Below are 20,970 nucleotides of genomic sequence, written 5' to 3' on the forward strand. Positions count from 1 at the left end.
GCCACCGAACATTAAAAGAATATTTGAAACATTACATTAACGAAAATCAAACCAATTGGGACGAATACGTACAAATAGCAATGTTTACGTACAACACACACATACACAAATCGACTAACTTAACACCATTTGAACTAGTTTTCGGAAGTAAAGCACACATTCCTAAGACCATTTCGGACGAACCAGAATTTCGTTACTCGTACGACGACTATTACAAAAATTTAAAATTTAAAATGAATAAAGCTCATGCCATTGCACGAGAAAATCTCATATCTTCAAAAGTGAAATCCAAAACGTATTACGATCGAAACAGTCGAAGATGTGAATTTAAGGTCAATGATCTATTGTATATTCTAAATAAGGTTACTAAACCAGGAACTAGCAAAAAGTTAAACCCTAACTACAAAGCCCCCTATAAGATATTAAAGGTTCATGACAACAACACAATCAATTTATTAATCGAGAGAAACAAACATAAAACCTATCACATTAACTTACTGAAACCTTTTATTCCAGAGGACGATGAAACACTATAGTGCACCCATCGCCTTACTACTATCCTTGTCCTTCCTACTCATAGCTTCGTCCCAACAGAGAGAAAATGAATCTAAGTTGCCTTTTAAAAATGACAAATTAAACAAAACCTCAGGCCTGTTTTATCATAATCTAGGGTCAGCAAAAATATCAAACGACCGCTTTTCTCTACTATCCTTTTCAAATATAACACTTCTAAGCAAACAACTGATGTCTATCAAATCAACATTCGACGTGACCTTGATTCTTTGTTCAAAAGACTTGAACATGGCGCCTTGTCATAATTCTTTGGATTTAATAAATTTTCAACTTCCCCTACTTGAATCAAAATTCGAAAGCATTAAGCATCTTGTCGGGAGTCGTGACATAACGCGCAAGCGCCGAGGACTGATCAATGGAGTATCTTACGCTGTAATGTGCCGGGTTGGAATAACTATACGCGAGTCAAAAATATAACACTTTATTAACTTCTCGATAATACAAGAGCGGGAGCGAGGCGTAAAGACACTTTTATGTAAGTGTCTGTGAAGATGAGTCGAGAAGATTTCTGCTAGACTTGAGGTTGACTGCCTTGACTGACTTGTTTGTGTAGACCTACTCTATTTATATATGTGATATCTACATGGACTTTGCTGAAGTACATTAAGGATAGTTTGAACCTTAAACAGTACTGAGACTTTGAGTCTCAGCTAATTACAATTTCATGGGTAAGTTATATCAGACAAAGGAATTGTGTTTCTACGTAAACATACATTCTAATTAAGTTCTAATATTGTCCTTAGGTTTCCATGAGAAAATAGTACAAGAAATAATGTAAGAGGTTAATACATATATGATATAATAATACGTATGCATAACCCGGGGTGCTTTACACATGTTTTAATAAAATTCTTAATGTCCTTTTTCATGTTGGTCCATTTATACGTTTGTTTAATTTTTTTATAGGTTCGATGAAATCCAGTATGTCCTGCTGACGGCAAGAAATGATATTCTTCAAGTATTTGAGGGATCTGTTCGGGTTTGGGAGTCGAAGTTGTGTTATGGCAAATAGTGATCTTTACATTTACATTCTTAAATATTTCTCTTAACATGACTCGAATTTTGTTAAAGCTTAGTTTACTAAAAGGAGATTGAATTCGAGACATTGAAATTGAAGATAAGTCCAATTCTAACAATTTTCCTTTGAGTTTGATTAAAGAATTATAGATATCTTCGTGGGTTATATGTTCCCAATAATGATTCGACAAGAAGCAATAAAAAAGGGTAGTTTCGTCTTCTCTGAGAAATATTATGTCACCCTTTTGAGGATCGAGGATTTTTAAATGTTGTATATGATTATGTCGGTTACAAATTTCGTTTTGGTATGGTTCCGTCAGATTCAAGTCGCTTGATAAAAAGATGCAGATGTTGTCCTTGGAAGTCGAAATGTTAGTGTTGTCTTCAATTATGTTATTGTTAATAATTGGTGCGTTTTGCAGTTTAAGCTTAAAATTTTGATAGGAGTTAGACTCACTCGTTAAGTGGTTAATAGAAGTTGTTGGAAAATTGAAAAAATCACTTGAAAAAGGGTTAGTCATGGACGGTCTACTCAGACAATCAGCGTTTTGATTGGTTTTGCCTGGTTTATATTCAATGGTAAAATTGTACTCTGATAACGTCAATTTCCATCGAAATAATTTAGAATTTGGATCCTGACAGTTCTTTAGCCAAATTAATGGTTTGTGATCTGTAAAAATCGTAAATTCACGGCCATACAGATAGGGTCGATAGTGTTTTATGCTCCAAATTATTGCTAAGAGTTCGCGTTCTGTCGTGCTGTAGTTCGATTCTGCTCTATTTAAGGTTCTACTTGCGTAAGAGATGGGTAAGTCGTTTGGAGGACTCCCCTGAGACAAAATTGCTCCTATGGCGAAATTACTAGCATCGGTAGTCAGATAAAAACGTTCAGAAAAATCCGGGTATTGCAAAACAGGTTCGGAACATAATAAATTTTTGAGTTGATCAAATGAGTTTTGTTGTTGGTCAGTCCAGTTGAAAATCTGATTCTTCCTTAGTAATTTAGTTAGGGGTTGCGCGATTTTGCTAAAATTTGGAATAAACCGTCGGTAATATCCTGCTAAGCCTAAAAATGACTTGATGTCTTTTGGAGTTTTTGGATTGGGAAATTCTGAAACAGCTTGGACTTTATTTGGGTCAGATTTAACTCCAGTAGCCGTGATGATGTGTCCTAAGTACATTACTTCCTCGCGTAAGAATTCGCACTTGTCCGGTTGTATTTTTAGATTGAAATGGGATAGTCGTTTGAATACTTCAATTAATTGTTTATTATGATTTTCCAAGGTATCGACATGGATTACTGTATCGTCCAAATATACAAAACATCGAAGATTTTGAATTCCAGATAGGACAGTGTTCATGAGCCTCTGAAATGTAGCAGGAGCGTTTTTCAGACCAAAAGGCATTCTATTAAACTGATAGTGACCCGTTGGAGTAGAAAATGCAGTTTTCGGAGCGTCTTCGTCGGACATTTTGATTTGGTGAAAACCTGATGTTAAATCTATTATGGAAAAATATTTAGAGTGGCCTAACTGATCCAGAATGTCGACAATGTTTGGAAGGGGAAACGAGTCGCCTATTGAGATATCGTTAAGTTTTCTATAGTCAATTACGACTCTCCATTTTTTCATTCCCGAGGCATCTTGTTTTTTTGGTACCACCCATACAGGCGAATTCCACGGCGAATTAGAAGGGGTTATGATCTCGTTTTCTAACATTTCATGAACTTGCCTATCAACTTCCTCCTTATGGATTTGAGGGTATCGATAAGGTTTTGTGTTTACAGGTTTTGAAGAGGTAGTGGGAATTTGGTGGCTTACCGCATTCGTGTATGATAAGGAATCACCTTCTAAATAGAATATGTGAGCAAAATCGTTACATATTTGTGTTATACTGGATCGTTCTTCTTGGTTCATGTGTAAAGTTCTTAAAAGTGATTGAATTTTAGTTGACCTGTTAGGATTTGCTTCGGATTTTTGCCTTGAAATTTGAAAAATTTGAGTGTCTTGATTTGTTGGGAGTTCTTCTAAAAGGACTTGAGCGTTTCTGATTTTGATTTCGTTATTCGTAGTATTTAGAATGCTGGTAATTGCATAGTCGTTATTAATTACTTTCACAATACTGGGACAAAGATATACTCCATCTAGTATTGTGAATTCTGAGCAAATTCCTTCCTTAATTTCTGGGTTTAGGACACGAATTTTGACAATAGCTTCACTTCTAGGTCCTACGATATATTCTTTGAATTCCTTATTTTGCGGATTAGTGAAGTCGAAATGTGAATTTTCTAGAAGTATTTGAATCGATTCATCTTTTACTTTAAGATATTTTTTATCGAAGTCCAGGAGACATGAAAAATGAGTTAGGAAATCGCTGCCTAATATACCATCGAATTTTATGGGCAAATTATCATTTATTGCGTGAAATTGAAATCGAAATTGTTTATCGTTGATAGTGAAATTAAGAATTGTAGAAAATAGAGTTCTATTTGGATTCGAGACATTTGCATCAATTCCACGAAGGGTTATGGGGTTGTCCGTGCATTTATGAACATGGGGATTGAGTTTGGAAGTTTTGATTAGGGAAATGTCTGCACCGGAATCGATAAGAAATGTACAAGGGTTCGAAGTGCTCTCATTTATGTGGAGGATGGCGTAGGCTGTGACTGAGGTGTTAATGGTTGTGACTCGACCTCGAAGGTGTGTACTCTCGTTTGGGCCGGATTGAGACGAGAGTTTTGGTAGTTTAAAGGGTTCTCAGGATTTTGGGGATGTTGATTTGGAATGTTTGGCTCGTTACCTGGAGGTTGTTGGTTATAACGATTTGCATTATTATATGCTCTTTTTCTACACTCCTCTATCACATGTCCATTTTTCTTGCAATACCTACAGAAGCTTGATGCTGGATAGTAATTAGTAGAATTAGTATTAAGGTTGCGATTTGAAGGATTTTGGTAGGTATTTGGATTTGAATTAGAGACGTTGTGAGCATTATATTGAGAATTTGGCGGTCTGTTAGAGGGAAAGCGTCGGTTATTCCTACAGTTTTGCGTGTAGTGACCATATTTTTGGCAAATTTGGCAGAACTTATTAAGTGACGAATTGCCTACTGGTTGATTTTTAAAAACATCGGTTTTTGCTTTTAATTCCTGCTCTTCACTTATTGCTAGAGCGATAGCTCTTTCTAATGAATCGGGGTTTTGGCATTTTAATAAGAGTTCTAGGTCTCTTGATAATCCTCTTATGAAAACATCACGAGCTTGATTTTTGAAAAGATCTTCGTACAATTGTTTTGCTTCTTGAGATAAATTTGATTCTAAACTATTGATTAATTTACTGTAGCAAGTTTCAACTTTATTGGCAAAACTTGAGACAGATTCTCCAGGAATTTGTCTACAAGAGTTGAGCTCCGTTTGACACTGGCTTGTCGTGTGCCTTTCTGAATAGATATTTACTAAAAATTGTTTCAATTCCTCCCATTCATTAAAAGTTTTATGATGAGATATCGCTCTTGCATGGCCTGTTAACTTAGTTCTAACGATAGTAAATAAAATAGGCTTACAACTAGGCTTAATGTGTAGGAAGGCGGCATCGCAATTGTCTAAAAATTCGTTAAGTTGAACTTTATTGCCGTCAAACTTAACCAACATTTTTTCGGCAACCTCTAAGGAAATGTATTGTATCATTGTGTCGCTAATATTAGACAAATTTGATCCTATTAAATTGGGAGAATTTGATCTTGAAGAATTCGATGAGCTTGGAGTTTGGCTTGTTGATTGGATTTGATCCTTAGTTTCTTTGGGATTAGGCTGAATGGGCATAACTTACGATACTACGTAGTGTCCTAAAGGCTCGTTCGTTTGTCCTTGTAGTTCTGGATTCTCGCGCTGTACCTTCTGGAACAGTTCCTTGAAACCCCACAACTGGATTGCGGCTGGTTCGTACGTCAAGACACCTACTGTTTCAGGACGTTGTAGCTGCTGCAAGATCCCACTTCTGACACCAATTTTGTAATGGAATTCGCGAAACAAAACTCGGGAACACTTTGGTAGATTTTTATTCCACTCGTTATGACACACACAACCCTTAATCTTTTACAAAACTAAAGATCTCGGGATTAAACTGACATTTCAATAGAGAGAGCCAAGAGTTAATGAGGGAAGTGACAAAATTCCGGGAGCGTCGAGTTATATTATTATAATGGTTATGGTCCTTTTACAAGCTTCGGGGTATCTTAAGTACCAAATCTGGGGGTCAGTACCCATAGGCGTACTCCGGTTCTAGGCAGTTAACAAGACAATCCACAGATGGTAACTTTCTAAATCCTTAACCCCTAACGTCAAGATAATGGTAAGAAAAGATGATTTACGGGGGTGTTGTAGCTATAGTGAGATTTTAGCAAAAATGTGGATATTTTAGACTTTTGTCTTGACGAGGAAAAGGAGTGAAAGTTTTTATGAAGGGTAACCCTTATTGGAAAATAATGGGTTCCCAACATATGGCCATCCTGGACATACCACCAAAGTAGTGGAACTTCATAGGCGTAGCCTAAGGGTACATTACACCATTATAAATTTACATCGTATAAAACATCACTTTAAATACATATAAATAGTTATACAAAATTTTAATATGAACACGTGCATACACGCCAAAAGGTCAACACCGGAACTTCTCGAGAGCAGGTAATACATAAATAAGAGTGTCATCTTTCTCCACCCTTTAAATAAAATAAATTAATATTCTTACCCTAGATTAATCAAGTTCAATATAGTACCCATGGAATTATAAGAATAGCAAACCTACGTCTATTTGGTGAGAGCAAAAGCAGATTAACCCTAGACCCCACAACGTGGGGTCGCCCGGGATCCAGTCGATTACAGGCAGACGCTGCATCAGCAGCCTGGATCAAAGGGTGCCGCTCCGGCCATAAAACTGACAGCGGCGCGATAGAAGTACCAAAGACAATAATCAGTTAGGGGCTTTTTCCGTGTGAGATTCGTTAGATTCGCTCAAACTTTCGATCTGTTAAGATCACAGTCATTAAGTCCAAACATGCAAGAATTTTGAGTCACTAACTCCCACCGACCAAAACCCACAACATTCGTTATAGTAAAATATAACTTAGGTGCATCTTTTGTTAGGAAATTTTCCATTTATGTTATATCTAACACTCCGATTTCAATCAAATCAATCTTCAGTTTCACTTCCACTGCTGCAAAAAAAAATGTAATAATTAGTACAAATTAATTTAAAATAACTGTTTTTTTACCTCCATATGTTAATTTCTAAGGGAAATTCTTCTAGTGACGCTTCAGACGGAAATCGGAAATCGATTGCGCCTTTATTTGATTTTAATTGGATTTTTATTTGGTCGCTAGTACGAAGATACGTTTCGATTTGTTGAAATCTAACAGCTCTTATAGGTAGATCTTCATCGTAGTAAGAAATAATTATGTGTCTGTCGTTTTTGTTTACAGAAAGCTTTGCCTCCCGTTCACCTAAATCGGACTTTCGTGGTCCATCCATCTTCGCTCTCGGCCGTAGGTTGAGACTTTTGGACTGCTGGAAACTCAAGTCTTAATATGAGAAAATATGATTCATTCAAAAGCTTACGTTTCTCCTTAGAAGCAGGACGTTTTTCCTCGGCAGGGCCTCTCTTGTCATCTCCTCGTCACGCCGTGGAGCTGTGCTGTCTTTACGCCACTCTGATCCATTCTCACGTGGAGTTCCACTTCTGGAAGACGGAGGACCTCTACGATATGTATCATCGTTTGCACGACCTGCACGCCAGGAACTTCCACCGTCAGTGGGTTTACGATCGGATCGCGGTCGTCGCCTCTACGATCATCCCTATAACGTTCAGTTTTTGAAGCACATAAAATGTGTAGTCGCCAGCCACCGTCAAAATACAATTTCGGAAAATCCAGAGAACAGGCTACGCGAATAACACTGTATAATACGAACGAACGTACCTCCCATCTCGACGTTCAAGACAACGTTCAGAATCGTAGCCACGAGGTTTGTCGCTATCACGATCGCGGTCGTATAGCCTGCCACCATCACGATAATCCCCCTTTCGTCCATCTTTATTTTCTGTCCGGTCAAAACCTGAAATTAAAAGAACAGACCAATTTTATTTCTATGCACGGTATTGGCCATATATTCGACTGCATTTGCCTCTATCTTCTCTTCTATCTTTGTCGTCCCTCTTGTCTCTATCAAAGCCACTTACACCACGGGAAATTTTACGCCGATCTTTGTCATCTTGACGATTCCTCTCTTTATCCCGAGACGAATCACGTTCCTTTTCACCGCCCTGTCTCCAACTCGACTACGATTCCGGATTAGTGCGGTGACCCGAAATTGAATATTATTTTCAAACGTATTATCATTGCAATAAAAATAAACATACGAGGAGTCCCAACTTCGGTTTTTTTAGGTTCTTCACGCGGTTCCCGATCTTTGTCTCCTGATACACCAGCCGTCCGCCATGACGATTCTGGACCTTTTCTCTGATCTTTTTCGGCACCTCCTGCATTCGTCCGTCTCCAACCACTCGACTTATCATCCTTGTTGTCTTTTTCTTCCAGCAACTTGCGCTCTACAAAGAAATTCAGTGATAATTAAGGGTACACACCTTTACGAAACTGAAATTCACCGATCTCTTCTTCTTTTGTTGTCTGTTTGGCGACAGAACGTTCCAACATTTCTCTTTTTTCTCGGTCCTCGCGCTCTCTCTGTTCTTTTTGGACTCTTTCTTGCTCCAAACGTTCTTCGCGTTCTTTATTCTTGCGTGCTTTTCCCTCTTCGTCGCGCCTTCAAGTAACATATGTTGAATAAATGTACTTGAAACACAACCTAGAATACAAGGTGTCAATTCTTCGTCGCTTTTTCAAAAGTTCTTATCTTAAAATGGTAGATGGCAACGGCTTTTCCGTCACAGGTCTCGACATCCTGTATAACAAAGTTATAATAAGGCAACAAATACGTAAAATTGTATATTAACTTAAAACAAAATTTACCACAACTGTCTGCATTAGGACGGACCAGTTGGTTCTGACACATCGAAAATTAAGATCCGAGCTCGCAGGCTCGCCATAAAACAAACAAATAAACAAAGGTTCGACACTTGGGGAACGATGCCCATTGCGTCTAAACAAAATTATATTGTCCACTGATTATCACACCTCCCTTTCCACAAGAGGAACCCTTTTTACGGAGAAATGGTTCTTGTTATTCCAAAGTTCACTAGAGCGATCAGGTCTCGCTACGAGTTGCAGTTCCGATGGTACTAGCCATCTGATCTTCGTTGCACTGATGAACTACTTTTGTCTCGGGTCCCAGGTACTTGGACGTTGTGATAGCAGTCCACGACCATTGTCATCAGAACTAGCATACTGTGAGCCGCGTGACATACACCATACAAACTGCTTACTTTTAATGGATACTATGTTCTATGAATCGGACTTACTGAAAAATGGTTTTATTTGATCAAAATGAAATTTCGAGATTTTTGAGTCTCGCTGTAGAGAGAGAGTTTTATTTTTATTATTTATTTGAACTATTTTGAATGGGCCTGAATATTCTTCCAATTTATCGGAATTGGCTTTTCTTCTTAAGAGTACCAACTGACCAGTATGATAAACGGGATAGTTACGCTTAGGTAGCTCCTTGTCTTCACGCATTTTGGTTTTTTTTCTTAACGTGTTTTGTTTTAACCGTATGCTTTCAATCTGTTGCTCTGCGATCTGCTTAGACTGTAAAGGATCGAGGATATTTGAATGAGGGAATAATACCTCTCTAGGAGATAGATCCAATGAAGCTTGTTTAGAGTTGTTATATGCATTGACAGCAACAAGCAACGCGTCGTTTAGTTTTTTATTTGGATTTTCATTTAGATAACAGCGAATGGTGTCGGTAATCGTACCATGCAACCTCTCAATGATCCCAGCTGACTGGGAGTGTTCGACGGAGCACAAGTTCAAATTTATGTGGAACTTGCTGCAAAAATCTCTTAACTGGTTGTTCACAAACTCAGTTCCGTTATCGACATAAAGTTCTTTTGGAATTTGATAATGTTGTATAAACGTTTTTAATTTATTTACGATCGTTTTCGCGGTTTTATTCTTTAACAGATAAGCTTGGGCATATTTCGTTAAGTTATCAATAACGGTTAAGATAAAAGTTTTATTAATAATTAACAAGTCGAGGGAAATTTTGTCAAAAGGTCTGTAGGGTGACTCTACGATGTTGAGGGGGTATTTATTGTTGCGTCTATCTATTTTCGAGCGTTGGCATATTTCGCAATATTTTATGAACGTTGTGATGTCATTTATCATACCTTTCCAATAAAATAGTTTACGAATTTTATTATATGTTTCTTGGATACCTTTGTGATAATTAGAGTATTCCGTATGAACTGTTTCAATAATATTTTCTATTTCATTCTCAGTCGGGTATTTTACAATATTCAAGCATATGGTAAAAGTTGCGCATGGAAAGGCATATATTAAGATTTTGAGAATTTCCGAGTTTGAGATGTTTATGTAATATTGTTTACTAGTTAATTCTAAAGCTGCTAGATGTTCGAACATAATTTCTGGATTAGAATCGTCATATTTAATTAGTGTTAAGGTTTGATCATTTACTTGAGTGGAAAACGTATCATTACTTTTAGTCAACTTAAATTCATCAATTTTGAATTTATCCTTTACGGTTTGTAGATCGCGAATGGATATATTATCTTCGTCATCAAAAAATAATAGCAAATCTTTGTGCTTATGGAAAAACAGTTTATCATTTGAATATTTAATTTTTGTCAAGTCCAACTTGTCATTTGTTTCTATAAATTCTCGGTATGATTTTAGCCCAATTGTGTTAATTTTAATTCGGGACAACGCGTCCGCCACGTTATTGTCTTTCCCAGGAATAAATTTAATTTCAAAGTCGAATTCACTAAGTTTTATCCTCCATCGAGTGAGTTTAGAGTTCGGATCTTTCAAACTCATTAACCAAACAAGTGGTCTATGATCTGTATGGATGATAAATTTATTCCCGAACAGGTATGGTCGAAAAAAGGTTGTGGCATACACTATTGATAGCAACTCTTTCTCGATGGTAGCATATTTAACTTCAGACTCGTTCAGCGTTCGAGACGCAAAAGCAATTGGCCTGTCTTCTTGACTCAATACAGCTCCAATCGCGAAATTAGAAGCATCGGTGGCTAGGGTAAATTGTTTAGTAAAGTCGGGGTAGGCTAAGACATTGTCAGACGAAATGATAGTTTTACATTTTTCAAAGCAATTTTGACATTCGGAATTAAAGTCAAATATTGTATTATTTTTTAAAAGGGCCGTGAGGGGTTTCGTAATTTTAGCGAAATCAGGTACGAATTTTCGATAGTACCCAAACAACCCGAGAAATGATTTTAATTCTTTCTCGTTTCGAGGTTCTGGGAACTTGTTTATTGCTTTTAATTTCTCCGGGTCTGGTTTAATTCCTAGTTCGGTCAACACATGTCCTAGAAAATTAACTTCTTTTTGCAAGAAATAGCATTTACTCGGCTCTATTCTCAGATTTGATTTCTGGAGTCTATCAAATATTCGGGATATTTTTGCATAATGTTCTTGAAGCGAGTTACTGAAAATTAAAATATCGTCCATATATATTAGAGCTTCTTCATTAATTAAGCCTCGAAAAATGTAATTCATTACCCTTTGGAATGTAGACGGTGAATTCTTTAGCCCAAAGGGCATGCGCAAAAACTCAAAATGTCCAGTACTAGTGCTGAAGGCTGTTTTTTCTATATCTGTTTTTTCCATCTCTATCTGGTGGAAGCCAGAGGCTAGATCGATAACAGTAAAGTATTTTGCTTTTCCGAGTAAGTCAAAAATTTCGTCTATTCGAGGAATGGGAAACCTATCGGCTTTTGTGATTTTATTAAGCTCACGGTAATCTATTACTAGCCTCCATTTAGACTGAGCAGAATTATTTTGTTTTTTAGGGACAATCCACACGGGAGAATTCCACGGAGAAAAAGAAGGACGGATTATATTATTATCTAATAGATTTGAAATTTGCTTTTCAACTTCTCCTTTAAGTGATTGCGGGTATCGATAATTTCTAGTATAAATAGGTGGGTGATTTCCCGTTATAATTTTATGTTTTATCTCGTTCGTGAATGATAACTTTTCGTCATCAAGTAAGAAAATATCATGATATTTTAGACAAAGTTGTTCTATATGCTGTTTTTCTTCTGAATTTAAATGTTGTAAATTCAGAAGATTTTTTATTTTCCCTAGGCGGCAGAAATTACTCGAATTTCCATTATTTGCTGCACATGTTTTATTTACTACGATATTACTGAGAGGCTCTAAATTTATAGAAATGTCTTCGATTCGATGTTTGATATCCGTATTATTGAATGCTGTTGTAACAAATTTGCCGTCAGCGACATTAACTAGAGCATTGGGAATTTTAACGTTCCCGTTACAGATATTAGTTTCCTGACATAAATAATTTTTACCATTCCAGACGGTGTTTGTTTGTAAAACGACTATCGTTTGCGTTCCTGGTTCCAAGACTTGCTCCGATATAATCGTAGTCTTATGAATCAATTCGTCTGTATTTTGGTCTTTAACCACAGCAGTGTCACCGGTTTTTAGGGTCGCAAGAGAGATTCTCCGAGTAGCGGTTATGAGAAGATGTTTGGAAAAATCAATTTGACAGTTATGCGCTTTTAAAAAGTCTAAGCCTAGAATTCCATCGAAACAGGACTTAAAGTCGAGAACATAAAATTTATGGAGCTTATCTAGTAATTTTAAATGAATACTTTTGGTCGCCCTGATATTTTTCCCTTCGATACCGGAAACATTCATATTTTCGTCACGAAGCACTTTTAAGTTTTGAATTTTATTAGGTTTAATGGTTGAAATAGAAGCTCCGGAGTCCACCAGAAATTTCAAATTAATGTTTTTTACTTGCAGAAATAACAGTTCAGATTCAGTCAGGGTTAAATTTCTAATTCGCTCATATCGTTGACAAAGTGAGATGAGTCTAGGTTCTGACTTCCCGAGGCCGCTACACAAAAATTTTCGTCAAGTATTTCGCACTCCAAAATTTGATCAGCGGATTCATGTTTCAGTTGGTTATTAATAACAAACTGATCTGTACAGGTTTTAATTGCACTTGAAGTTTCTTCAGTTTTTATTGAGGCTCGTTTAGCGTAGCAAGATTCCACACTATGCCCGAGTTTATTACAAAAAGAACATTTTTTAATAACAAGCTTAATTGGAGGTTTACTTGAAGAGGTTTGAGGATGTTGCGGGGTGGGATTTAATGACAAAGTTTGTGGATTAGCATTAGTAAAACGAGAAGTGCTTTGTTTAAGCATGAATTGTTGATTTTCAAAATCATTTATTAAATTTATTAATTCTACAATAGACGCGGGTTTTTGTAAACGAATGGTGGTGCAAAGAGGATCTTTTAGACCATTTGTAAGGGTTAAAAGGGCGGATTTTTCATGATATTCACGTAAAACATTCCGAGCAGATGCATTGTATCCAATATCATATTTAATAATTTTTTGGATCCGCAACAGATGGTTTTCGACACGCTGAACAAATTGTAATGGCTTCTCATTTATAAGTTGTTTCAAATGGGTCATTTCATAGGCTAAACAATGAATATCATGCGACTCGCCAAATTTCTTTATCAATTCATTTTTTATGGTTTGCCAATCATTTAGTTCCAATGACGCTACGTGATCCAAGGCGGGACCTTCTAATTTTGCTTTTATAATAAATTGGAAAATATTCAGTTCTTGAGGATCAAAACGGCTGTAAGCGAAATCACTAACATCTATGAAATTATGCAATTGTGTTTTCGTACCATCAAATTTTTGTATTAATTTAAATGCTTTGTCATAGGAAAAATAATTATTGGCTGAAGGTTGGCCTTGAGTAGGACTTTGCGTCATTTTGATAAAATAAAACTGGGTGATCGCTAACTTTTAACTTAACGTGAAGTAATAAATAGAGGAAAAAAGGAAGAATTCAAAAAAAAAATATATATATATGTCAGATCTTCCAAACTCGTAGAGAAACAAAAACACAAGTTTAGGTGATACTTCTTTATTTCTCTAGAATCGGGAATCGAATGAATCCCTTTTTGATGCGTGAGGGTCACCCCGGGTGCATCTGCTTTTCTTCCAAAAAGCCTGTCACCATACCTTCCACATTCTTCCCACGCTTACATCCTTTAATCATCTTATTCGCACCTCCATATGTTTTTAGGCGAGATGATAAACAGACCTTTATCTTTACCACGAATGATCTATTTTGACTAGTACAAGTTTAGTCCATTTCTAATTTACAATGGGGCACCAGTAGGTGCCTGTGACATTCCGCACATGTCCAAGGATAAGTTACAATATTATGGGACAACATGTTTTTTGCATTTACATTAAATAAGTTGATAAGTAACCCCATATGGCTTTCTTTATGAAAGCTCACACGGCCAATCCTGACACAAAATTCGTTCTCGAATTTTATCCTTACTAAAACCTATAGTAAAAACATTATCATTTTATATTGCGAAGACTACGCCATTTTAACAATTTACAAAATATTAATTTTAATTGCAAAGAGCACGTCATTTCAACGTTTAGGTACTCATGACCTAACGCAAAGAGCACGTCTTTCAACAATTCTCAAAGTATTAGTTTCAATTGCAAAGAGCACGTCATTTCAACGTTTGGGTACTCATGACCTAACGCAAAGAGCACGTCTTTCAACAATTCTCAAAGTATTAGTTTCAATTGCAAAGAGCACGTCATTTCAACGTTTGGGTACTCATGACCTAACGCAAAGAGCACGTCTTTCAACAATTCTCAAAGTATTAGTTTCAATTGCAAAGAGCACGTCATTTCAACGTTTAGGTACTCATGACCTAACGCAAAGAGCACGTCTTTCAACAATTTTTTTTTTTTTTTTTTTTTTTTTTTTTTTTTTTTTTTAGGTGATAAATCTAAGTTTTTGTCAACTAATAAAGCTCATACGGACATCCGTTGAACAGAACACTTGATAGCGATAACATAACTACAAAAATATTACAAGGGACAAACCTATAAGATACAGTAATATCAAGAATTATTAAATAATTATTAAATAGAAGAAATTATAAAATTATTATCAATATACTACTGATACTTCCTCTTCGAATTCGCCTGGCCATATTCGCATCATGTCTTTGGCGACAATTCGTTTGCGGTTAGTGGCTAAGTTTTTTATTTCTACGCGGTCGTTAGGCAATATCTGCAAAATTTCAAATGGACCTTCGTATCTTGAGTCTAACTTGGACAGATGTGAGTTCCCGGATGGGTGAAAAACTATATCGCCTACTTCGAATTTTTTTGTCATGCGTCGCTTTTTGTCAAATCTTTCTTTTGATTCTGATCCGTAGCGCAACGAGCGTTCATGGGCTGTTTTGCGGTCTTTGTCTAAATTTCGGTTGGTACTTATCACGGGCTTGATGGTTTCTGTCAAATTCTGAATCTCTGGGATATCTAAGGTTTGTCCTGTGAGTAGATAAAGTGGGGAAAAACCCGTTGTTTTTTGAATGGTCGTGTTGAGAGTTAACTGTAACTTTGAAAGAACGCTCGTCCATTCTGACTTGTTGCCATTTAGATCCGCCCTGAGCAAATCTAGAATTGTCGAGACGTATCTTTCAATTTGGCCATTTCCACGCGGGGCACTTTTAGCAATAAGATGTTGTGTAATTTGTAACTCTGAAAGCAACTGCTTCACTTGTTGATCAGTGAAATTGGTTCCTCTATCGCATATTAGTCGTTTAGTGTTTCCGAATATAGTTAGATAAGTCTTTAATTTCTCGCATGTCTCAGGGCCGGAGAGGGTTTTTAAGGGGATCAAAAACAGGTATTTTGTGAAGGCATCGATTACAAGAAGGACATGCTTGTAACCGTCTGGTGATGTAGGGAATGGACCAACACAGTCACAGTGTACGGTGTGGAAAGGAATGGGGATTTTATTGATAGGATGTAGCCGTCCCTGTTTGGGTCCAGTATGCTTCTTGTTCACGATACACTTTAGGCATCGATCGCAGTATTTTTTGACAAACCTAGCCATTCGTGGAAACCAGAAGTAGTGATTTATTTTAGCAAATGTCTTATCTGGTCCCACGTGAGACTGTTCATCATGGAATATTTTTAGTAACCCGAGCCTGCTTCCTTTTGGGACAAAAGCTCTGTAGATTGGTGGATTTTGGCCCGGATTTATTTTTCTAAATAAGATGTCGTTTTGGCAGAAATATTCGTGAGTCAGATAACCATCAAGCAGTTTTGATTTGATCTCGCGAGTCTCGGGGTCGCGTTTTTGATTGATTTTGAGCCAGTTGTCGGTCGTGAGGACGTTCACGGGAGCTGAGCAACTAAGTTCTTCCCGAGATTGTGGAATATTCCTACTGAAATAGTCCACATGGGGAATGTATTTGCCTTTTCGATACTCAATGTCGAAATTGAAGGATTGTAAATAAAGCCACCATCTTGCAACTCTGGGCGCTAAATCTTTCTTCTTCTGTGTCAACCTAAGCGAGTTGCAGTCGGTAACAAGTTTAAAGTTTATCCCTAATAAGTAAACACGATAATGTTTTATGGCATAATACACAGCTAGTGTTTCGAGTTCGTACGAATGGTACTTGCATTCCTCCTTCGTAGCTCGTTTTGAGAAATACGACACAACTTTTAGTTTGTTGTCATGTTTTTGAAATAGAATCGCCCCATACCCTAAAGAACTCGCGTCTGTATGGAGCTCGGTGTTTAATGTTGGGTCGAAAATTGCCAAAAGGGGGTGCTGACTTAAAAACGCGCAAACATAACTCTTGGCAATTTTCTGGTCAATTCCCCATTCGAAACTCACATCTTTTTTCGTTAATTTCGTAATGCAAGCGGTACGTGCGGCGAACTCGGGGACATACTTGCGGAAATAACCGGCCAAACCCATGAACTGTCGGACTTGTTTAACATTTTTTGGATCGGGCGCGTTAAACAAAGCGGCCAATTTCCTTTTATCAGGTCTTACACCCTCTAGAGATATTTCGTGGCCAAGATAAAGAATTCGGTTCTCGAGAAACTTACATTTATCGATGTTTAAAGTGAAACCCGCTCTAGTAAGAGAAGCTAATACCCTATCGAGCTTATCAAATCCTTCTCGTATGGTTCTAGACGGGATAATTATGTCGTCCAAATATACCAACGCGTCGGCGTCCTTAAGTTTGCCTAGCGCCTTACAAATTGCCCGCTGAAACACCGCAGGAGAGTTCGACAGCCCAAAGGGTACACGCAAGTACTCAAAATGTCCGTCCGGCGTCACGAATGCCGTCTTTTCGATCGAATTCTTGGCCACAGGGATCTGGTGAAATCCAGCCGCCATGTCTAGGGTCGTGAAGTACCCGTGTCCTCCCAGTTGGTCAATTTGGTCGTCTATGCGTGGTAACGGAAAGCGATCTTTGACGGTGATTTCGTTGAGTGCGCGGTAATCCACGCATAAACGATGACTACCATCCTTTTTGTGGACTAAAATAACCGGGCTAGCGTATGGCGATGTACTTTCGCGAATGATTTTGTTTCGCAATAGATCTTTGATAATTCCCTTAACTTTTTCTCGCTCGCTCAATGACATTCGATACGGGTTGTAATGTATTATTTTATCGCTCTTCAATCTTATTTCCATTTCGCCAGTTTTTATTGCCCCAACGGAATTACCAGTAGCTATGAAATCGCTATATTTCGTCAATAACCTTAGCAATTCATCGTATTCGCCCCCTTGTACGCCTGTCTTAATTTGTTCGGGAGAAATGCTTACATTTTGAATTGTTTTAGATTCATTCTTATCTTCCTCATCATCTAGGTAAATTTTGGTATCGCGCGAGTCAGTGCAAATTTTAACCCCCTTATAATTGAGCAAATCCCTGCCTAGTATAGCGTCTGGTTTCATAGCAGAACTTTCGACAACATAAAAGGTGATATCGAATGCAGTACCCTCTCTTTCGAGCAACAAAGCCGCCCTTCGACAAGTTGGTACTAGGTTACCACCTATACCCCTTAATATAACGAAACTTGGTTCAAAACGGCAATTTAGTTTATTAGCGACTTTCTCAGAGATGAGGCTACATTCGGCACCAGTGTCGATTAGGCAGTTTACAGTCAAATCTTGTATTTTAAACTTGACGCAAAAATCACTATCTAAGCTTACGCAGAAATAATTTATTTTCGAGAATCTCGACAAGTGGCCCCCTCTTTTATTTTTAAAAAAACACTTTTCGGGAGAATGTCCGATTTTTTTGCAGATATCGCAAGGCTTTTTAACTTCCATCGGATTTAGACCACCCGCAGTAGTAGTATCGCTCAATTTGGACGATTTCCCACAGTTTCGACTCATATGCCCAGGCTTATTACAATTATAACAAATTATCCCTTCGTCGTTCTGCCTAGGCAGATCTGGACGGGGACGTTTTAAGGATTTTCCTTGAGGCTGATGGCCTTGTTTATTGATTTGATAATTACTAAGTACATTAAGTAGCGTCGCAATAGAATCAATATTGCTATTAAAGGCTGCTGTTTTAACATGAGTGTCGGTTATGTCACCAATAACCAGCTCAATTATTTGACCAACACTTAGGTTAAAATTCAGCCCTTTCAATAACGATATCTTCTTTCGTGCGTACTCACAGTAACCCGGTGCTTGTCCGCTGGTGTACAAGCTTGCCCTGCGCAACCGCTCGCTCAGGTTTCGTCGTACAGGATAGAGCTGACAAATTTCTGCTCGAAAACTAGCCCAATCCTTTCTTGCTGGGTGCCAATTATTGTACCACTCCTTAGCGTCGCCCTCCAAAGCGCTTGCAGCTCGGCAAAGTTGTTCGAAATCAGTCCAATTAAAGGTGGTCGCCAAGGCCTGCACGTCATCACACCACCCGTTCGCCCCTACATCGCTCTTCGAGGGGTCGAAGGTCGGAATGTCCACTGGCATAGCAGGCGCCTGCAGCACAGGCACAGCTTGTTGAGGCCGTTGTTGCATTTCACGAAGAACAGCCGTCAAAACACTGGTCAATTCTTCCATGCTAGCGTACTTTTCTGCACACGAAACGCACCCACAAAACAAGCGCACTTTTCACACAAATAATTGTTTTACACGTTGTGGTATCTTCGCGAGTCTATCCCACTTCTGATGTCAGATCTTCCAAACTCGTAGAGAAACAAAAACACAAGTTTAGGTGATACTTCTTTATTTCTCTAGAATCGGGAATCGAATGAATCCCTTTTTGATGCGTGAGGGTCACCCCGGGTGCATCTGCTTTTCTTCCAAAAAGCCTGTCACCATACCTTCCACATTCTTCCCACGCTTACATCCTTTAATCATCTTATTCGCACCTCCATATGTTTTTAGGCGAGATGATAAACAGACCTTTATCTTTACCACGAATGATCTATTTTGACTAGTACAAGTTTAGTCCATTTCTAATTTACAATGGGGCACCAGTAGGTGCCTGTGACATTCCGCACATGTCCAAGGATAAGTTACAATATTATGGGACAACATGTTTTTTGCATTTACATTAAATAAGTTGATAAGTAACCCCATATGGCTTTCTTTATGAAAGCTCACATGTATATATAAAAAATAAAAAATAAAATAAATAAATAGCTTTAGGTAGCAGTTTATAAGGTGTAGTCAACGGCTTACCTTAGACTACTAGTAGTGGGGTGGGTCCACAGGTGATTCCAATAATCAGGAGAGTTGACCGTGAGGGCCTGGTTTGGGAACTCAGGTTTCTGGCGTTCTTCCAGATGAGTTTCCTCGGTGAGAACCAAAGGGTTTCGAAGTAACAGCTAATGGTGGTTTTTGTTTTTCCGTCAGGTCGCCTCCAGAGAGTTTCACAATACCGAGATTAATGCGAAAATGCAAAAGATTAACAATGTTATCTTCTCGGAATCCTACCGACTGCGCCAGTTATAATAAGGCAACAAATACGTAAAATTGTATATTAACTTAAAACAAAATTTACCACAACTGTCTGCATTAGGACGGACCAGTTGGTTCTGACACATCGAAAATTAAGATCCGAGCTCGCAGGCTCGCCATAAAACAAACAAATAAACAAAGGTTCGACACTTGGGGAACGATGCCCATTGCGTCTAAACAAAATTATATTGTCCACTGATTATCACAACAATAAATACCTCTTTTGTTCTTCTCGTTTGCGTTCCTCCTCTTCCTTTTTGTCTTTGAGCCATTGAGCGTCGTATCTCTCTTCTTTGCGCTTTTCTTTTCGTTCAGCTAGTTTCTTACATCGTCCTTCGGATAGGGTCTTCTCAAAATCGCGTAACCTCTTGTACAGTGACTGCCTTTCCCCTTCTTAAGTTTTGCCAAAAATTCGTCCTTAAACGACATCGAGACAATAAAAACATGTTACGAACACGAACAAACAGTAAATTGCTCCGAATATTTTGTTTGTGAAGATATCACAAACCCGGAAGTGACCTATAAACTGTGCCCACAAAAATGGGCACTCTATAAGCTTTTCAAAAATCATAAAAGATTGATAGATTGAGAGAATTTTTAAATCTTCATGTATAATGCATCAAAGAGTTAATTTTGATCAGATATCACGCTGGATCTAGCAATCGGCAATTCACGTATAATTAAGGCACGAGTAATTGCTCACCTTTTCGGCCTTCATTCGGGCCAATCGGTCCCCAGTAGCAACTGCTAATTTTCGTTCGTCGATCGCAATAGCGATTCTTTCTTTTTCCTGCTATTCCCAGAATTGTTGATCTTGCAATTGTTTTTCTTTAAGGCTCTCTTGCAATAACGCATCTTTTCTAGGCGTTTGGCATGTTCAAAGTAGTCCACCTAAGAAAACACACCTTCAACACTCGCACTAAAATACAATTCAATATGAATGAATACAAGTTATATTTTACTATAACGAATGTTGTGGGCTTTGGTCGGTGGGAGTTAGTGACTCAAAATTCTTGGATGTTTGGACTTTATTACTGTGATCTTAACAGATCGAAAGTTTGAGCGAATCTAACGAATCTCACACGGAAAAAGCCCCCTAACTGATTAATTGTCTTTGGTACTTCTATCGCGCCGCTATCAGTTTTATGGCCGAAGCGGCACCCTTTGATCCAGGCTGCTGATGCAGCGTCTGCCTGTAAGCCTCTGGGATAATATGACACACATGCCTTTTTTTCTTGGTATTTGAGTTTAGCCTTTAACTCACGCTATTCTTTCTGCAATTCCTCGGCTTCCCTGGCGACGATTTGATCGGCATCAAGCTTTTTAATATCATCCTCATCCAT

General features: G+C 38.0%; 2 protein-coding genes and 1 long non-coding RNA gene across 3 annotated transcripts in view; 2 read left to right on the forward strand and 1 right to left on the reverse strand.

The window, feature by feature from the left end:
• The window catches only part of LOC136418209 (uncharacterized), a 166,165-nt gene that overhangs the window by 78,542 nt on the left and 66,653 nt on the right, over positions 1-20,970 (forward strand). The window lies entirely within an intron of this gene.
• LOC136418206 (piggyBac transposable element-derived protein 4-like) overlaps positions 1-20,970 on the forward strand; it is a 73,765-nt gene that overhangs the window by 2,443 nt on the left and 50,352 nt on the right. The gene's annotated exons all lie outside the window — the stretch shown is intronic.
• LOC136418211 (uncharacterized) lies at positions 8,140-20,514 on the reverse strand. Its single transcript, XR_010752895.1, has 4 exons — positions 20,331-20,514; positions 19,846-20,044; positions 8,251-8,408; positions 8,140-8,193 (listed from the first exon to the last, which is right to left on the reverse strand). It is a non-coding gene; the product is annotated as an uncharacterized lncRNA (long non-coding RNA).

Source organism: Euwallacea similis, chromosome 33, assembly GCF_039881205.1.
Source record: "Euwallacea similis isolate ESF13 chromosome 33, ESF131.1, whole genome shotgun sequence".
Lineage (NCBI taxonomy): Eukaryota > Metazoa > Arthropoda > Insecta > Coleoptera > Curculionidae > Euwallacea > Euwallacea similis.